Source organism: Giraffa tippelskirchi, chromosome 12 (assembly GCF_054371585.1).
Source record: "Giraffa tippelskirchi isolate mGirTip1 chromosome 12, T2T-mGirTip1v1.2.pri, whole genome shotgun sequence".
NCBI lineage: Eukaryota > Metazoa > Chordata > Mammalia > Artiodactyla > Giraffidae > Giraffa > Giraffa tippelskirchi.
Window position 1 is genome coordinate 55,850,268 of NC_137286.1, and position 18,369 is coordinate 55,868,636.

The following is an 18,369-nucleotide window of genomic DNA, read 5'->3' on the forward strand; positions in this document are numbered from 1 at the left end:
TTCAAGAAAAACATGGTTTCATGTGTGTGTTTTAAATCCTAGCTGGCTGGAAGTGTGGAGGTGTGAGGTAGGCTGCCCGGAGAGGATGCTGCAGGAAAAGAAAGGGAACTTCTCAACCCCGTGAGTCCACGCCCTTACCTTATCCTGGCTGTTTTTTGCTCTTCCAACACCATTTCACATGCTTCTCCTGTGAGTGACAGAGCAGAGTGTCCCAACAATACTTAATGCATTTTGTGTCAGGGGCCCGTGGGTCAGCAAGGTTATTAATAAGCATCGCCTCTTGTTCTAATTTGGGTCCCTTCTCTCCTCCTGCCCTGCTTTTCCTTTCACTTCTCTCTCTGTCTGACCCTTTTCCCCTTCTCCCTGATCTCAAGGATTCGGCCTTCATTTTAGCTTGACTTCTGGCACTCTTCCCATAACGCGTGTCTGATGTATTTGTTGTTCCTGCGAAGTTTTCACAGGGAATTTTATTTTTGAGGAAATGCTTCGTGTCCTAAATCCATTCGTCGCAGGCTGATGCAATGCTCTGACCTGACCTGCCTGAGATGGACGGCAGGGATCAGTCAGATGGAGGCAAATGTGCATGAAGAGGGGACAGACCTTGTTTCTTAAAAAGAATTTCTGTTAAACAAAATTTACTAACCACAAAATTTAGCCAGATTGAAGAGGCCACTATTACAATCAGCTCCACATGAAAGGAGGAGCATTGGAAGGCAGAAGGCAGCTTAATTTTATTATTATTTTTCTTTTCTCTTTGATGAAACAAAGAGAATTTAAAGAATGTATCATGTATATTTGGATGTGTGGATATCCATTTTATTTTCCATTTACAGCCTGATTTACGACCTCAGCTTATATTTAGAGTAAAGCTTGCTGTATTTCTGCTGATTTTCTTACACAAATAGAACTGGTTGCATGGTCACCACCACTACCAAATTTTTACATACAAGCTCTTCAAATCCCCTGAACTTGGTGCAAATTCAATTTTTCTTTTCGCTTTCAACATTTCTAACTGCAAAACTTCAAACCAGAGATTACTGAAAAAAGTCAGTTCCTACACACACAAACTTGCATGTGCTTTTTCCAAATTTATTAAACTTCAGTTGTTACTTTTTTCTAATAAACATGATACTGCATCTCGCATCAGAGCCTTCAGAGAATTAAATGTGCCAATGGGAGTTACTTAACAATGATAGAGCAATATTTTTATATCTGAAAACATAAAAAGAAATGCATGATTTTTTCCCTGAATTACTCATACTTTTCAAATTTACCTAGTGCAGTTTTTCCTATTCAAGAATGCATTCTTATAAAAATCTGAGCAAGACCACCTTTTTTAGAATGAATGGAAGTCTTTTAGAGTGATGTAATTTTTTAACACATGATTAACATGATTAATTCTACTCTGAACTAGGGTCCTCATATTGAAAAAAATGACAAGGAAAAAAATGAAGAAATGACAAGAAAACTAAATTTATCCAGGAGAAAGATAGTTTTCTATACCTAAACTTGTTATCATGAAACATACTAGTTTTGCTGCATTAATGGAATTGCACCTGAGTTTGTTCTTTCCCAAACTAAGACAATCTATGTGAACTTTGAATGAATTATGCATTCAGCTTCTTAATATGGTCACCTCTCACCAGTGCACATTAACAGTTCAGGGATCCTAAACTGAGCTCAAATCACCATTGGAAGGAGCCACTAATCAGATCTAAGTACATGTCTAATTTGGTTCCTTACCCTTTAGTTTTTTATTTTCCTTTTGAATAGATTATTCTTATCTGTTCTGTAACAACTATCGAAGGATGAGGATAGCTTTAAATGTGCTCTGCTACATATGCGACCATTTATCATTCGTGGGGAAATATTTATTTTCTTGAAATGCAGTATTTTTCTTAATAGACCTAGGTTTGCATGAGCAGTTAACTTCTTAGACTGTCTTGGGGAAGAAGAGAGGAAAAAGAAATAGGAGGAGGAGGCTTTTCTTGAGTACCTGTGTGCTAAGTCGTTTCGGTCCTGTCCAACTCTTTGCGACCCCACGAACTGTAGCCTACTAGGCTCCTCTGTCCATTGGGATTCTCCAGACAAGAATACTGGAGTGGGTTGCCATGCCCTTCTCCAGAGGACCTTCCCGACCCAGGGATCAAACCTACATCTCTTATATCTCCTGCATTGGCAGGTGGGTTCTTTATGACTAGCACCACCTGGGAAGCCCAGACAGTATGACTGTGTACCACATACTATGACACATGGATTCATCCATTCGATGGAGCTTTTATGCTGTTTCACACATCTTTTCTGAGACTCTCTGCACAGATGAGAAAACCGGGGAAGGGATATGTCCAAGACACACAACTAGTGTGACGCGAACCATGGATTGGCACCCAGGCCCTGCTCGCCAAACTTTCTGTGATTATGAATAGACTTCATTGTCTGCAGTGGTAAGGGCTCAGAGTACAAATTAAATCCTGGAGTTTACTGTAGGCTGGCCTTGTGGTCAGTGACACTCATTGCTTATGAGGTATGATCTGGGGTTGCCTGAAAAGCCAAGAAAGACCTCTCAAAGAATTACATTAGATACCATGGCAAAAACATTATGAAAGGGCCAAAAAGAAATGCTATACTATATACCACAAGGCCCACGACACCTGTGTGTGACTCAAAATAGACTGGCGGCTTTCAAGAGCTGGCCATCTTTGTGACCTTGTGGTATGTATTTTAAATATTCTCTATTTAAAGAGGGTCATTTGTTCCAAGATGTTCCTTGAAATTTTGATACATGTTCCAAGAATCATCCATGGGGAATTTTTCCCTCACATAATCAGGTTGGATGCAAAGCACAGTTTTAGGCCCTGTAGCAGGCCATTTTTTTAATTTTTTTTTTTTTTTTCATGCCCTCTCTGTTTCGGCTGGTTCCAAGTTCCAGGCTGGAATCTGCAGGTTGTGGGATGAGAGTTGTGTGGCTGGTATCAGGCTACAGTTCTTCCTGCTCTAGGGATAAGATTTCCTATGAAAACTGGCAGCTTTTTTGTTCTTCCTCAGCCTTTTTAACACACAGCCAGGTCTCTCTGTTTGGCTGCGCCCGCTGCAGTGGTGACTGTACTGAGCTAAATTTATGCCGCTGACAAGTTCCATTGAAGTACGTCGGTAGCACAGAGTCAGTGGGAGTTGTGTGTATCTAAGCGCGGGCAGCCCTTGGCCCGCTGAGTGTAATAGCATCTCTGCCTTGGGAGATTATGGGTATGATATGGGCGAAGCGTAATGGATAGGGCAGTCTGTGTACAAATTCCCAATGACTCGCTACACCCCTTTAGGATGGTGGCTGTCAAAAGTGTTAGCACTTTACACACACAACAACCCCGGATCCTATTACCGGTGGCCCCTGCTCTCGCAGACCGGCTCCTCCTCCAGGTTATTGCTGCAGGGGTACCTATTGAACACGTACAAAGGAGAAAACACTGGTGAATTTTCTTCTTTGAGCTCCACCGTATTAATGGAGAAGGAGGAAAATACCGAACGTGTTTGAATTAGCCTGGACAGAAGTTCAAAGAGAACTCCTTGTAAAAGGTATCTCTGAACGATTTAAATTTGCAACTCGAGGAGAACTTGGTTTAACACCCGGAAGCTGAAGGGGGGAGGAGGGCGGGAGGAAGGGCGGGCATTATGTTGCTATGCACTGAAATCAAGACCTACCCTGATGTTAGCACTTCATTGTGGGTGTTAATAGAAAGGTACGCAGATGCGGAAACTTCCACGCTGGGGATGTGGATGCCGTTTCAAACGTTTAAATTGTTTAGCATGTCTTTTGGAAGGAGTTTGCCTATGGCTGGGGAATCTACAAAAGTTTAAACACAAAGATATGAGTGAGGAACGCTAGGATTCTTGGGTTAAGAGACTTTGCATGCTAAAACAGTGTCACCTCTCCCATTGATGCAGGCAAAACTTAACGGTACTCTTGCCCTTTTTCTGAGTTGAGAGTTAATGTCAGTGTGTGATTTTTCTGGTCTTCTGAGCTAAACCGAGACATAACAGATTCGTATCAGTAAAGACACTGGTGACAATTATGATCGTTCCTAGAAATATTAGGGACAAAATAACCAGTCTGATGATGGCCTGAAGTTGAACGGTGTACTATTTCATGAGATGGTTGGATGGCATCACCGACTCAATGGACATGAGTTTGAGAAAGCTCCAGGGAGTTGGTGATGGACAGGGAAGCCTGGTGTGGGGCAGTCCATGGGGTTGCAGGAGTCAGACACGACTGAACTGAATGGAACTGAAAGTCTGTTAGCATTGGAAACCATAGCATTGTTTATATTATCTGTCTGCATCTAGTGTCCAGAACACTATGGAAACTCACTTTTCCATATACCCAATTTATTTAGCCCTAAGTATATTCCAGGCCCAGTGCTAGTCTCTGGAGATACAGCTATCAATGAGAAACTGATCCTATCCTTAGGAAACTTGTCTTCATTTATTTTCATTGTATAATAAACAGTGCATGCTATGTATCTGAAAAAGCACCTAGTCTAAGTGCTTTACATATATTAACTCATTTAATCATCAAAACAATCAGATATTATTATCCCCCCATTTTACAGATGAGGAAACTGAGGAACAGGCAAATCAACATGCCCTAGGCCATGCTCCTGGTATATCAGCAGACCCAGGATTTAAATCCTGGCAAATCTAGTTTGCAGAGGTCCTACTGTTAACCACTGCTTATGAGCTAGTTGAAGAAATAAACTTCTATTTTCAACATAATTACTAGTGACATCAAAGAACCTAGAAACCCCAGAAACACTGGCTTCTGTAACATGCAGATCAATGATTGGACAAAGCTCTAAGAGACATGCTAATGCAATTTGTAAGGAACAAAAGATGAGAGAGACAGACTCTAAAAGCCACCAAAAAGCCAAAACAAAATGCAATTTAATGGGGATAAACATGAGGCATTCTTAAATGCAATAAATCCCTCCTTACACGCTCCTTGGTGATTGAGCTCTGACTCCTCAGTGTGGGATTCCTCCCTGACCAGGGTTCTGATTAAAGTCACATGGCATGGTACACAGCACTGGACACGAGACTTCTGAATATTTTGTTTCTGGATGCTTCTTAAGAGACTCTGAGAAACTAAGGCCAACTCAGGAAGACAAAACTTCTGAGTCCATATCATATGGGAAACTGGGGAATTTAGCCAAGGGGATGGGGGAAGAATGAAAGTAACCTTGAAGGTTTTGAAAGTCTGCCATATGGTGTAGGGATGAGGTTCAGCTGTACTGCTTCTGAGGACAGACTTCGACCCTGTAGAAAGATGCTCCAGGGACACGGTTTTTGTTCCCATTTGCGTGTGTTCAGTCATGTCCAACTCTCTGCAACCCCGTGGACTCTGCGACCTCATGGACTGTAGCCTACCAGGCTCCTCTGTCCACGGAATTTTCCTGGCAAGAATACTGGCCATTTCCTGCCCCAGGGCATCTTCCCAACCCAGGGATCGAACCCACATCTCTTGCATCTCCTGCGTTGGGAGACAGATTCTTTCCACTGCACCAACTGGGAAGCCCTTTGATTCCCAAAGAAGGAACAAAACTTTCTAAAAACGAAGCCCCCAGTAGTGGCAGCCTCAGAAAAAGGACCCCTCCCGCTCCCATCTGTCTAGGTGGTCGGCCAGGGCTAAGCGGCAGGCTTCACCCAGGTCTTCACATATTTACGTGACCTGACTTGAGTTTACAAGTCCTAAAAATCCGTGTCTGCCTGCCCATCTGCTCATTTCCAGATGTCTGGCTTTAGTGGGAAGCTGGACCAGTGTTCTCCAAGCTTTCTTCCAAGGGAACCGTTCCATGACTTCTTGATTCCATTATGGAGCCTTCATTTAAGGCTTCCATGGCATTTTAAAAACCGGTTATCCCTGTTTCATAGATGAAAAAATATCAGAGGACTGAGTAATCAACAGAATTAGATGCTGATAACATCTCCCCCTCACACCTAGATTCCTGCTCACATTTGAAGAACTGCTCCTACACAACCAGCCTTAGCACTGTTACAGAGTAACTTGGTCCTAACCTTGTTCGAGAAAATTGGCCTAATCCCCAGTGGCCACTATATCATTTGGCTGAGCGCTTACTATCATTTCTAAGTTAATTTGTGAGTTAATTGTAGATGTCAGGAAGCTCTGACACTGCAGAAAACGGTAAATTATTGAGATAGACCAGCCAGGGTCAGAAGAATCCAAAATGAATCCAGTTGATTGTTGATCAGTTTTTATGAAATATATACATATATATGCTGACATCCAAGGGGACTGGAATGTCCTCAAATATGAGTTGCCTCAGAAGAGAGTCCTCCATGAAGTGGACACTGGATTCTTGGGTACAAATGTTTTCCAAAACAAAACAAAACAAAAAGTTTTCCAATCCTAAGATTTCCATAATACTTCACAATCAAAACCCCAATCACATTTGCACCTAAATGATTATCCAACCTGTAGAACTTCAAAAAGAGAGCCCACTCACTCCCTGTCTGTGATGTGTCCAGCTTGATGGTCTAAATGTGATATTGAAAGTGTCTAAATTATAAACCTCGGCACATGTGCATTTCAGCTATTGGTAAAATAATGACTCATCTTTTCCACAGGTCTGTGCTTCAGGAATAGATGCCTCTCATTTCTTCTTGTTGTCTGACCTCTGTGGTTCCTTTTCCCCCCGGCAAGGTCAAGCCCTTAACATCAGGATTACGTTAAAAGAAAGACGAGAATTTTTCCCAAACTTCTGGAATCATCAGGATTACATGCAGTGGGGGCTGGCCTCCTTAGTGAAGGGAGAAAAGGAAATCTCAGTCGCATATGATTCCAACTCCTTTCAGCCTCCACGTTTTGGCCAGCTGAGGCCTCTTTTTTGCCCACATGATCTGTGTCTATGCGTTCTCACAGTAATAATGCCACCAACTCCCGTTTGTTAATGATTAATCCATGGCATACTGGAAAACAGTGTTAAAGTGGAATGCAGTGGTAGTGAAGCAAAAGATGTCAGAGAGCCTTGAGTTTTAACTTCTTTTGCAAAAATAATTTTTGAGGAGTAGCAAACTGAAAAACCACATCCTGACACAGCATCCTCGGTCAATTAGACCCTTCCCTGAGTGAGAAAAATGCATGCTCTCCTCGCAGAGGATCTATGTTAAACGTCTTACCTGGGAAGACAACACTCTGTTTCCCATTCATTGACATTTTAAGGCAAGTAACAACAGGGCTTTCCTAGCTGATTCTCTCTACCCTCAGATGCACAGGTCAAAAGAGACGGCAACGTTAGGCTGAAATTTCTATAATTTACAATCTCCAGCTTGTGGGCCAGAGCCAAACGGCTCTTGGCTACGAAGTGTAAACAGAGCATTGTTGCCTCTTAATCTGAGTAATTGGTCCCAAATGTTGTTGCCACTTTTCAGATCAGATGCTTTACATACTTCTTAAAGAACCTGGAACTTTTCTCCTTTGGCAGGGAAAAGTATGGAGCGTAACTCAGTCTTTTCATCAGCACTGCGACGCCTATAAACAGCCAGGTGATTTCATCTGGGGGCCTGTGAACACAGGAGGCTGGGGGTCTGCTTGGAGCGTTCCAGTCCCAGTTCGAATGATGCCCATCTATCGTTTGCTCCTCATGCAAGCCAACTTCGGAGGGTTTACTTTACATACACAGCTTCTGCGAGAGCTGAGCAGACAGGCCAGCTCTTAGAGGATGCCCGCCAGAAACCGGGCTGTGTCCCATTCCGGCAGAGCATGTTCTTACCAGCGTGTGCCCCGGGAGTGATGCACCGCGGTGAAATTGGCCTCAAACCAATTGTTCTGTGACATCATCTTCTAGGAGAAGTCCTGGGGATGCTGTGTGTGAGAAGACAGTGTGTGATGTTCTGGGAGGAGACGAAGCTTGGGATACTATAGGGGGACCACAGGCTGCAGGACCCTGGGCAGGTAACACAACCTCCCGGGGCCTCAATTTTCATGTCTGCAAAATGGAGCTAATAATGTAAACCTGACAAACTCACCATCAGGATTAAATGAGAAAGTGAATATAAAGGTTATGAGGGCAGGCTATATATGACTGGGTTTCCCTGGTGGCTCAGATAGTAAAGAATCTGCCTAAAATGAGGGAGACTTGGGTTCGATCCCTGGGTTGGAAAGGTCCCCTAGAGACAGGAATGGCTGCCCACTCCAGCATTCTGACCTGGAGAATTCTGTGGACAAAGGAGCCTGGTGGGCTACAGCCCATGGGATCAGAGAGTCAGATACAACTGAGAGACTTTCACTACATATGATTATGATGTCAAGCACTTTTTAAAATCCATATATATGGTTTTAAAAATCCTTTATGTTATAATAGTGTATATATTAGTAATAGTATGTATATATATTACTATTATATAGTAATATATAAAGTACTTATATTTTATATATATATATATATATATATATGCCTATCTCTCTGCTTCAGGCTTCCCCAGTAGCTCAGGGGTAAAATTCTGCCTGCCAAGCAGGAGACATGGGTTTGATCCCTGGGTCAGGAAGATCCCCTGGAGGAGGAAATGGCAACCCACTCCAGTATTCTTGCCTGGATAATTCCACGGACAGAGGAGCCTGGAGAGCTATGGTCCGTGGGGTTGTAAAGAATTACACATAACTTAGTGATTAAACAACAACAACATCTTTCTGCTTCAACCTACACAAGGCAGGGAATACATTTTTGTTTTCCTGTGAAATTTCCGGCTTGGGCTTTAGTATTCCAAAAAATATGTATAGCTTTCATTACTGGTCTTTCAAGAACATGACAAAATCTAACTAACTGAGTTCCCTTAATTTGTTTTTCTCTCAGACCTTCCTCTTCACCTATTTCCAATCTCCCTGGTGACATTTGTAGGCCTTGGTTTTTCTTCTGGATATCTCTAGAGTGCTACTGAGTTCTAGATTAACTCTTGCTTTTCCAAGTTTTCCTTTTTTAGTTCTTTTGATCTTCTCTCCCCAGTCATCCTCTTACCCTGTCATTTTGTCGTTTTTTTCCTTTGAATTCCACCGCATTTATCTCCATCTCTGTGGCATTAAAGTATGCTACATATGTAGCATTCCAAGTAGAAACTCAGCAAAGACTTCAGGGAGATTTGAGCCTTCAACTCCCTTCCTACTTCTGGGATAAGGAGATTAGACAAGAATGAGCTTTCTCTACCTTGGTTTCTGCCATTACATTTACTACCGTTCTCAACAGTTAAAAATGGGAAAACACTTCTGCCACGTATCATTGTAGCCAGTTTGTTTTCCAAACAACATTGAAATTACAATTTTTCTAGGGAGGCAGGATAGCATTGTGCTTAAGTACAGCGATTCCAGAACCCAACATGCTGGGGTTCAAATCCCTTTTAGGAGCAGTGTAACCTTGGGCAAGTTAGGTAACTGCCCGGTGCCTAGTCTTTCTTATCTCCAAAATGGAGATAATAGTGTTTGTCTGGTACTGTTATGGTCAGCTAAGTTGAGTTAATACATGCAAAGTACTTAAAATGGTGCCTGGTTATAGTAAGTACTCAAGAAATGTAAGTTACTGATATTTCATTTGGATTCTCCTTTTTTAAAAAATCATATGTGTATTTAACTGTTGATTCCCACTCTGGTCTCTCATATGTGGTCATACCTCCACATGTACCATTGAAAATGAGTTTCACATACTGTTCTCCCCTACCTCAGAAACTTACAGGAAATGCGAAATAAAATAGGACAAAACAGTTATTCCAAAAACATCTAGTTCTCTTTCCCAGCCCATCATCTATTCATCATTAGCTAAAGTGGGATGAAAGTTTTATTATGAACACAAAATGCAACTATAGTTTACCCCAAAGTGAGTGAATCTGGGTTAGCTTTAGGAAAACCTGGTTTGAATTTTAGGTGAACCTCCTTTCCACTCTCAAATGCCAAAAGAGGATTTATAGTTTCAGGTGGATACCAAATGAAATTTGGTAGGTTCATCTGAGTTTTACTTCTGGTTTGTCATTTGAATGAACTCAAATTTCATGCAGCCTTAATCCTTATATTTATGGTTTTCCTGCCATTTTCACCTCAGTTGATAAAAAACATTTTTAAAGTAAAAATTGAGACATGCTGTTCAATATTTAAGCAAATTGCAATATTTTAGAGCATATGAATTTCCTTGTCTCAATAATAAATAACTGTGAGAAAATATAGTTTTGGTAATATACACTTTAATGAGTCATGCTATTTTTGCAAATATTCTCCTTTATTTCATACTGTGTTCATTAGCCATGAAATTCCAAGTTGACCAGATAATAATTAACAAAATAATCTATTTCTGTCAACATTTAAAGATCTGCACTTGCATCAGTTTTTAATGCCTGGCTCACCTAAACCATGACTTTAAAATCAAATTTGTGTAATATAAGCTTTCTCCATTTTTACATATCTTCTCCCCAGAAGTCAGAAGCCCAGACTTTAGCTAATTTCCTCAAATTATATGCTAGATGTTTGGGGGGATTTAAGGATAGATCTTTTATGTCAAAATGATAGGTTCACAGTTTGTGATTGATGATCCTAGGCATATAAATGATATACGTCCATTAAATAAAGGGGCCTTGGGATGAGAAGATTAAGCAAGAGTGAGCTTAGAGAAATTTCCAAATCCTACATTTTCAGAGATATGGGCAACATGCTTCCAGTTTCTGTTTTAAGACAAAATAATCTTAAATAACTTACATATTGAGACTAATATATCAATGAGCTCTATAAAGATTGCCTGAAGTGCATTTTTCACTCCAATAGTTAAGTAGAAGCTTTGCAATTGCATTACTTGGAATACCTACTTTTCAATGTAACTAAATAAAGTCACTTTGGAATTAAAAAAAAAAAAAATTCCCTAAAGAACTGTGCATTAGATAAAATTTTCCCTAAGTGCTGCTATCTTTATTAATCACATTATATATATGTAAAAAAAAAACAACCTGTAAATACATACACAAAAGGCCATGGGTTTTTTTCTTCCTCTAATCTGTAGTCCCCAAATGACCAGTCATAAAAATAAAGTTTACAACATCTTTGAGAATCCCAAAGAACCCCAGTCAAGATTATTTTGGCTAGAAAAGAAAGCAATTTTGATATCCAAAAATGTAGCCTTCCTTAGTCAATCCCCAAGAGGGAAAAAATCAGCTAATCTTAGAAAGATGATAAATTTAAGTGAATCTGTAATCCAAGTTAGTCCTCAATCGTGTTTTGAAATATGATCTAACAGTAAAGACTGGGAACGACAAAGAAAGTTTCAAAAATAACTCCGAATAGAAACATCGAGCATCTCTTTAAGAGGCTTTTGGTTTCTAAATTAGAGGATGAATAGCATCTAACTGGAAAATAGCAGCAAGTTTGTGCTGGCATGCCCACTTCATGGTAACAAGAAGAAAAGAAAAAAAAAAAAATCTACTTAACATATTTTATTACCGGATCATTTAAAACAGCATGAAATATCAGATTTTTGTCACTCAAGTATTCCAGGTATCACCCTAGACAGCAAGTCAGCTAAATATGGACCCATCTATACACAGGCTGTAACCCTCATACAGCAAACAACTGGGCATGCACGCACGCTGGCACACGCATGCGCACACACAAATATATACACCCGAAACCTGCTCGGGTTTCGCTGTGGGTCCTTGATAACTCTGGCATATTGTAAGCCCTGGAAAGAATTTTAATCTACATGGATTGAAAATAGGAGCCTTTTTAAATATGCTGCATACAATTTGTGATGGTCATCTCTAAAATGCTGCTCCATTATCCTTTTCCATTTGGAATGAATGAGGCTAATTAATTTCAGGCCATACTTGATGAGGTCAGCACCATACGAGGGGTGCGTGCTAGACATTGCTAATCTCTTTCAGCTGAGAGTGATGAATTAAAGATGAAGCATGCCTTTGCAGGCCTAATTTAGAATGTATATCAAAAAACCTACAGCCAATAATACTATACCCTACAACAAAGGAAAACTTGTTCACTCGGGCTCCCTGAGTTGTGTTGATTTTAAAGACATTTTCAGTCCTCTTTGGAATTCCATCTGTGGATGGGTAAACCATATCAAGAAAATCAAGCCATTTCTCACAAATAGCACCCTGTGGACAAAAAGTGGGATTAAAGGAAACAAAAAAAAGAAAACAAAAACAAAATACAACAATCAGGGTTTGATCCCTTGTATATTAAAATTCCACCTACGCATTAGACTTTTTTTCCCAGAGCTATCAGACTGACAAAATTCCCAAATTAGCAATACCTATATTCAAGCAATGACCACCCAGCTCTGCTGGGACATTTCAAAGCAACATGCTAAATGAGGTGGCCTGTTGTTTTTAAAGCAGATATCTTAATGAGGCTTATTAGGTTTTTCCATGTCTCTATTTTGAAAGCTGATAGAGATTGACCAGGTAGATAATGTGACACCTTTTATTAAGCCAAGAAAGAGATTGTAATACAGATGTCTCCAGGCCAAAATGTTCTTATGAAAGTGAATGTAAAGCCAACTTCCGAGTTGTAAAAAGGAAGATACTTGCTGATCTAAACTCTAAAGAGAAGGAATTAGTCATGATTTCTCAAAGGTAACTACTCCAAGTCCCTAAGGGTGGCGAGAAAGGTGGCTCAGCCCAGAGACGAAAGAATACACCTTGCAAAAAGTATTTCAACATACTGTACCTAGCAGGATAAATCCAGATATTATTCTAATGGGTCAGCATTTCCAAAAGGTGGCCACAAAAACTCCTGATTCTGTATCCCAGTAGCCTACATTAGAAAAAAGCTGCTTCGAATTAGGTCCAATCTACATGCTGAATCAATCTTTCATCCCTTTGATTGCTTCTGAAAATATTTATATTTCTTAATAATGCACATTTTGTCTTGCAACTTCTGATTAAACCCAGACGGGTTTTCCCAAAGAAGCCAATGTATGTGGAAGGGTGATTTGAGACAGGAAAAGGAAGATAAAAAACACAGGTTTTTCCCATTGGGGAACCATTAGAGAATATAAATCCAGCAATTTTGGTTATGTAAGCATCAGAGGAGGGTTGTAATAAATACGGATTGGAATATTATAGTGACCTAATGGAGATTACAGAATATTTTTGTTAGTGTGATTCTTCACTGCAGCTTCAACTCTTTGGCTGGCTAGCTTAATAGATTTTATGGAAAATTATTGTGGTGGAGATCTAGGAAGATTTCATATTACAACCAATACTAACCCATACACATTATCATATAAAAATAGATAGAATGGAGAAATACTTGTAATAAGGACATGACCAGATCATCTAAAATATGTTTTGCTTTGTTTTGTTTGGTTTATGAATAGGAACATAGTGTTTGGAAGATACAGGAGGTTTAGGAACCAAGAGAAAAGGAGTCAAATTTCAATCCGGTCACCAATCAGCTAAGAGAACTTACAGAAGTCACCCGGCTTCTCCAGACCTAAGGTTTTTCTTCTTGCTTTTATCTGAGAAATAAGGGAAGTAAAGTTTTCCTTGTAAGTTTTAAATTCTAAGGTTTTGTCAAGAACTGTCCTTTTCTCAGGGCTTTCTAGATTGCTCAGTGGTAACAAATCCACCTGCCAATGCAGGAGATGTGGGTTCTATCCCCGGGTGGGGAAGATCCCTTGGAGAAGGAACTGGTAACCCACTCCAGTATTCTTGCCTGGAGAATCACATGGACAGAGGAGTCTGGCGGGCTTTAGTCCATGGGGTTGCAAAAGAGTCCGACACAACTGAGAAACTAAACAGCAACAAAATCCTGGTCTTAAATATTCAGTGCTTTCTGGCAACAGAGAGGAAGAAAATAGAGTCCTTGTCCAATGCTGAGTGTCCCCAGCACTGGTGTCTGAGAGACAGCAGTCACACCTTCTCTAAGTACTTTGAATGTCACTGGTCCCAACTCTCCTCCTCGGGCATGGCTATCACTTTTCTGTTCCTCACCTCTTCCCTTTTAGAGACCAAGACAGAGGGAAGCACCCAAAAGCAATGCCCATAGTTTCATTTGACCAAAGCACCCTATTTTAGAGATGAAGAAAGTAAAGGTCAAATGAAAGTGAAAGTCTTAGTCGCTCAGTCAAGTCCAACTCTTTGAGACCCCACCGACTGTTACCCACCAGGCTCCTCTATCCATGGGATTCTCCTGGCAAGAATACTGGAGTGGGTAGCTATTCCCTTCTCCAGGGGATCCTCTTGACCCAGGGATCAGACCAAAGCAGTGGAGGTCAAATATTTGGTAACTGGCAAAGCTGGAATTTAAACCCAGGTCTATTTCCAAACCAAGATCTATTCTTGTAAAACACGTTGCCTCAGAGTCTGAGGGATTTTTATATTACCAAAAAAGAAGAATTCCTTGTGACTACTCTGTGCAACTGAAGACTCCTTGCAATTGGAGACAAGAACATAGGATAGGGCAGTGGCTTTGAATGCAGACTTCCTGGGTTTGAATAATGTATCCCAGCTTACTAACAATGTGAGTTTCAGGCAAGTTCCTGACCTCCATTAGCTTCGGTTTGCTTTTGTTGTTGTTGTTTTCTCATGGACAATGGAAAATAGCAACTGTATCTCCCTCAGAGTTGTATAAGAAATTAAATAAAATAGCCCATGGCTCGGAATCCACCTGCCAGTGCAGGGGACACGGGTTCCATCCCTGGTCTGGGAAGATCCCACAAGCCACAGAGCAACTAAACACATGCGCCACAATTCCTGAGCCCCTGTGCCACCGCTGCTGAAGCCCATGCGCCTGGAGCCTATGCTCGAAAACAGAAGCCTCCACAGTGAGAAGCCCACAAAAGGGAACTAGAGAGTAGCCCCCGCTCGCTGCAGATAGAGAAAGCCCATGGAAAAAACAGCGAAGACCTAGCACAGCCAAAAATTAATTAATTAATTAATTTAAAAAATAATAATAATCCATGTCTATACTCACCGTAGTTCTGGTATATATATATATAGTAAATGTTGACTGCTGTTAGCATCACCATCATTTTCTTCATTTACATAGTGGAAAAACCCTGAAAGGATCCTAGGAAACCAAGGTATGAATTCTGACTCTGTTCCTATTAGCTCCATAGCCTCAGATAAGTCTTTGAGCCTCAGTTACTCATCAGCAAAATGGGAATTTAAAATCTCAGTGTTGCAGGATTTTGGTAAAAAATCCAACGAGTCATGCATGTAAGGATAACTTTTGTAAATAGAGCCTTATAACAATGCAAGGGTTGATGGTTTTATTAAAACATTATTACTCCTAGGTCACAAGGCCTCTCCATGCCTAGAGGCAGTTAACAGGTGATAAAGGAACTAATGCCACTGATTTGTTTCTCATATAAATCACCTTAGAAATTAGACATATGCAACACCATGAAATCATAAAAATAAAAATGCATTTCCTCAATTATCACTGCTATCCACTCAGTCCTGTTCCCCTGTCTCTACCTAAACTTGTAATTCTCTCATAATTTTATCTTACCAGGGAATTAGGAGATGTTGAAGTGGCAGAGATAGGGTTTAAAACACCGAAAATAGCACTTTCTTCTTTGCCTTTCAAGTAAGGGAAAGAAAGAAATATCTCAAAGAAAACATACTTTATGAAATATTCATTGAGCACTTCCAAGAAGGCTTCGTAACTGTGTTAAAATACTGGGAAACTTTGCCAATGACCAGCTGTCCATTGCATGTGAACTTAAAAGTATATACATGATTAAGATACAGTTTTGTTTAAGCTAAAGAAGCATCATGGGATGCGTAATTGTTTTGTGAGTAGGATTAGTAAAGAGTCAGGGCCTAAAGGTGTACGTCTATTTTAAAAAGAAATTTTCTGATTGCAGATAACTTCTCAATTTGATTTACTGTCGAACGATAGTGATGGGGTTGATAAGTGAGCATTCATCGGTAATTCATCTTGTGCTGGTAGAAATTTACAGCAAAGCAGTGCTTTCCCAACAGTGACAAGCCCTATTAATCTTCTTCAGACACATTTCAATAGGTGTTCCCATCTGTAGCCAACATCTAAACACTCTGGTATCACTGGCGACTTGAAGACACCTTCATTTCAAGTCACACTAGTGAAAATGTGATACTAGATTGTACTCTATTTTTTAACCTAATTCTCTCTCTTCATTCAATTAGCCTTTCTTGCCTGGATTTTCTGCTCATGTGTAACATCATTTCCCAGGGAGAGCACTCAAAGATTTGGTTTCTTAGAGATGCACAATCTCAAGGTTAACAACCAACAACTTTTTTACACATTAAAATTGCATATAGAAAAAAAAAATTGCATATAGATTCCAGTTCTGACCGTCACTTGCCTCTGATGGCGTATGTCCTTAGAAAGTAGAACCTGCTAAAATACAGCCGCCTGTGCCTTGAGAGGCCGGAGGGAAAGAGGAAGGCTGGAAAAGCCATTGTGTTCATATTCAGAATGCAAGGTAGTCTCCTGAACTGTGATGCCTAATTTCAGTGCAGGGGAATGCTGGGAAAAGAAGATGTTATTATGAAAATGGAACAAAAAAATGAAAAAGAGGCCCGGCGTTCAAAATAGCCACATGTACTCAACACCGTCACTCTACAGGATCAAACCCCTCTCCTGTTCCTTTGCATCTGCTGGAGGACCTCCGTTAAGAAAGAAATACAATAATCACTTTAGGGGTAGATTATTTTACTTAAATTGCCTCTATCTACAAGCAAAACGCCCTCTCTAGCTGCAAGGTTAGTCTAGGTGAAAAATGTGGAGGGGGTGTTTGATTTTGGATTGCACCTAAGTGCTTTTTTGTGCCGTTTCATCCTTATAATAGGTTTGGTCTTGCAAGGAAGGTGCATTTGAACAGTATTTTTCTCGCGCACTTTAGAAATCATTCAGAAGAGAAAACTGGCTGACACATTCTTAGTTTGGAAGGGTTAGATCTACCTACATATTGAATGGATTTTTTTTTAATTTGTTAAACCTTTTTGTTTGTATATGATATGAAATGTATATGTTACTAGTGTGTCTGTCTAGGTAGGTAGCTACATATATATGTATGTGTATGTACATATCTTCATTTGTAATAAAGATAGTCATTCTCAAAAAGATCTCCTTCCTTCACACAAATTATTTTTCACAATGATCATCTGAGTTGTTACAGATCTCAGAAATCTTATTGTAGGTGGCAAGTTTAAATGTGCCATATTAATAACTTGTTATCCAAGACAAATTAAGTCCTTATGTGTCAAAAGCACTCGGCACTGGATTATCTACAAGACAAGTATTTATTGAATAAATGTTGAGTCCAATTTCATTTTAATGTGACTGACTCTATGTTTCAGCTTCTCAGACAGAGATAAAAACACTCAGACCTATAACTGTGTTGCAACATTACACCTAACTTGTCTATTTCTATTATTGTCTCCTAACTTAGAATATGGAAAGAAGGCTTTTTTTTTTTGGTGGTGGTGGTTGTTCTGAAGAGCAAGGGGAGAGATAGAAAAACGGCTGGCATTCAGCCTAAAGAGAAATCATTGAAACAAATTAATCCTACGCCGTTTAAATTGACATGGTAATCCATCATCAGAGAAGGCAAACTCTGAAAGCAATCTAGAATCTGCCCTGCTCTTTCACTGGCCCTGGAGGCACAAGACAGATAGTAAAGAAACGGGGATGGAGGGGGTGGAATCATAAAAGTTAGGAATGCCTTAGAAAATAATAAAATTGGTTCTATCAACTCTCACGGTCCTGCCTCTGAAAACCTTCTTTGGAAAGGAGAGGTTAACTTTCAACAGTTGCTTTCCAAACTTTCCCTCTAAGTGGTAGGTCATCTGCAGTGAGCTCAGAGGATCTGCCTCCTTTTTGAGGCTGCCAGGCTACTGGCTGTAGTGTAATCACTGCCTGGCGAGTTTAACAGTAGACCAGCCAGGAACACGGGCAGGACCCACAGTTAACACAGAAACTTTCCCTAAAGTGGTAAGGGGCTTCTTATGTAGGGGTTAGGATTGGGGTTTGTTTTGGCTTTTGTTGGTGCTTTGGTTTTTTTGGTGGAAAAGAATGAGAGGGAATCTTTTCTTTTTTCCCTATAATTATCTTGCTTTGCACCTGATGAGAAAGCATGTTATTGTAATTTTTTAAAGTAAAACTTTCATAACATCCCTAAAAACGAAGACAAGCCTCATGCCTGTCACTTATCTGTCTCTGTGTGTGTGTTTTTACTTTGGAGGCTTATTTTTCAAATCTCCTTTCACTTCAAAAAGTCTGTGATATGTTGTTAAAACTTGATATAGTGTTAAAAGTTGCTCAGACTTCAAAAATTATGTATAAAACTGAAGTGTCCCATCTTGGGAGATAGTTAAGATGAAAAA

The 18,369-nt window shown here is 40.1% G+C and overlaps 1 long non-coding RNA gene across 1 annotated transcript in view; it reads right to left on the reverse strand.

Annotated features, from left to right (window-relative positions):
- LOC145528367 (uncharacterized) overlaps positions 1 to 18,369 on the reverse strand; it is a 55,966-nt gene that overhangs the window by 28,161 nt on the left and 9,436 nt on the right. The window lies entirely within an intron of this gene.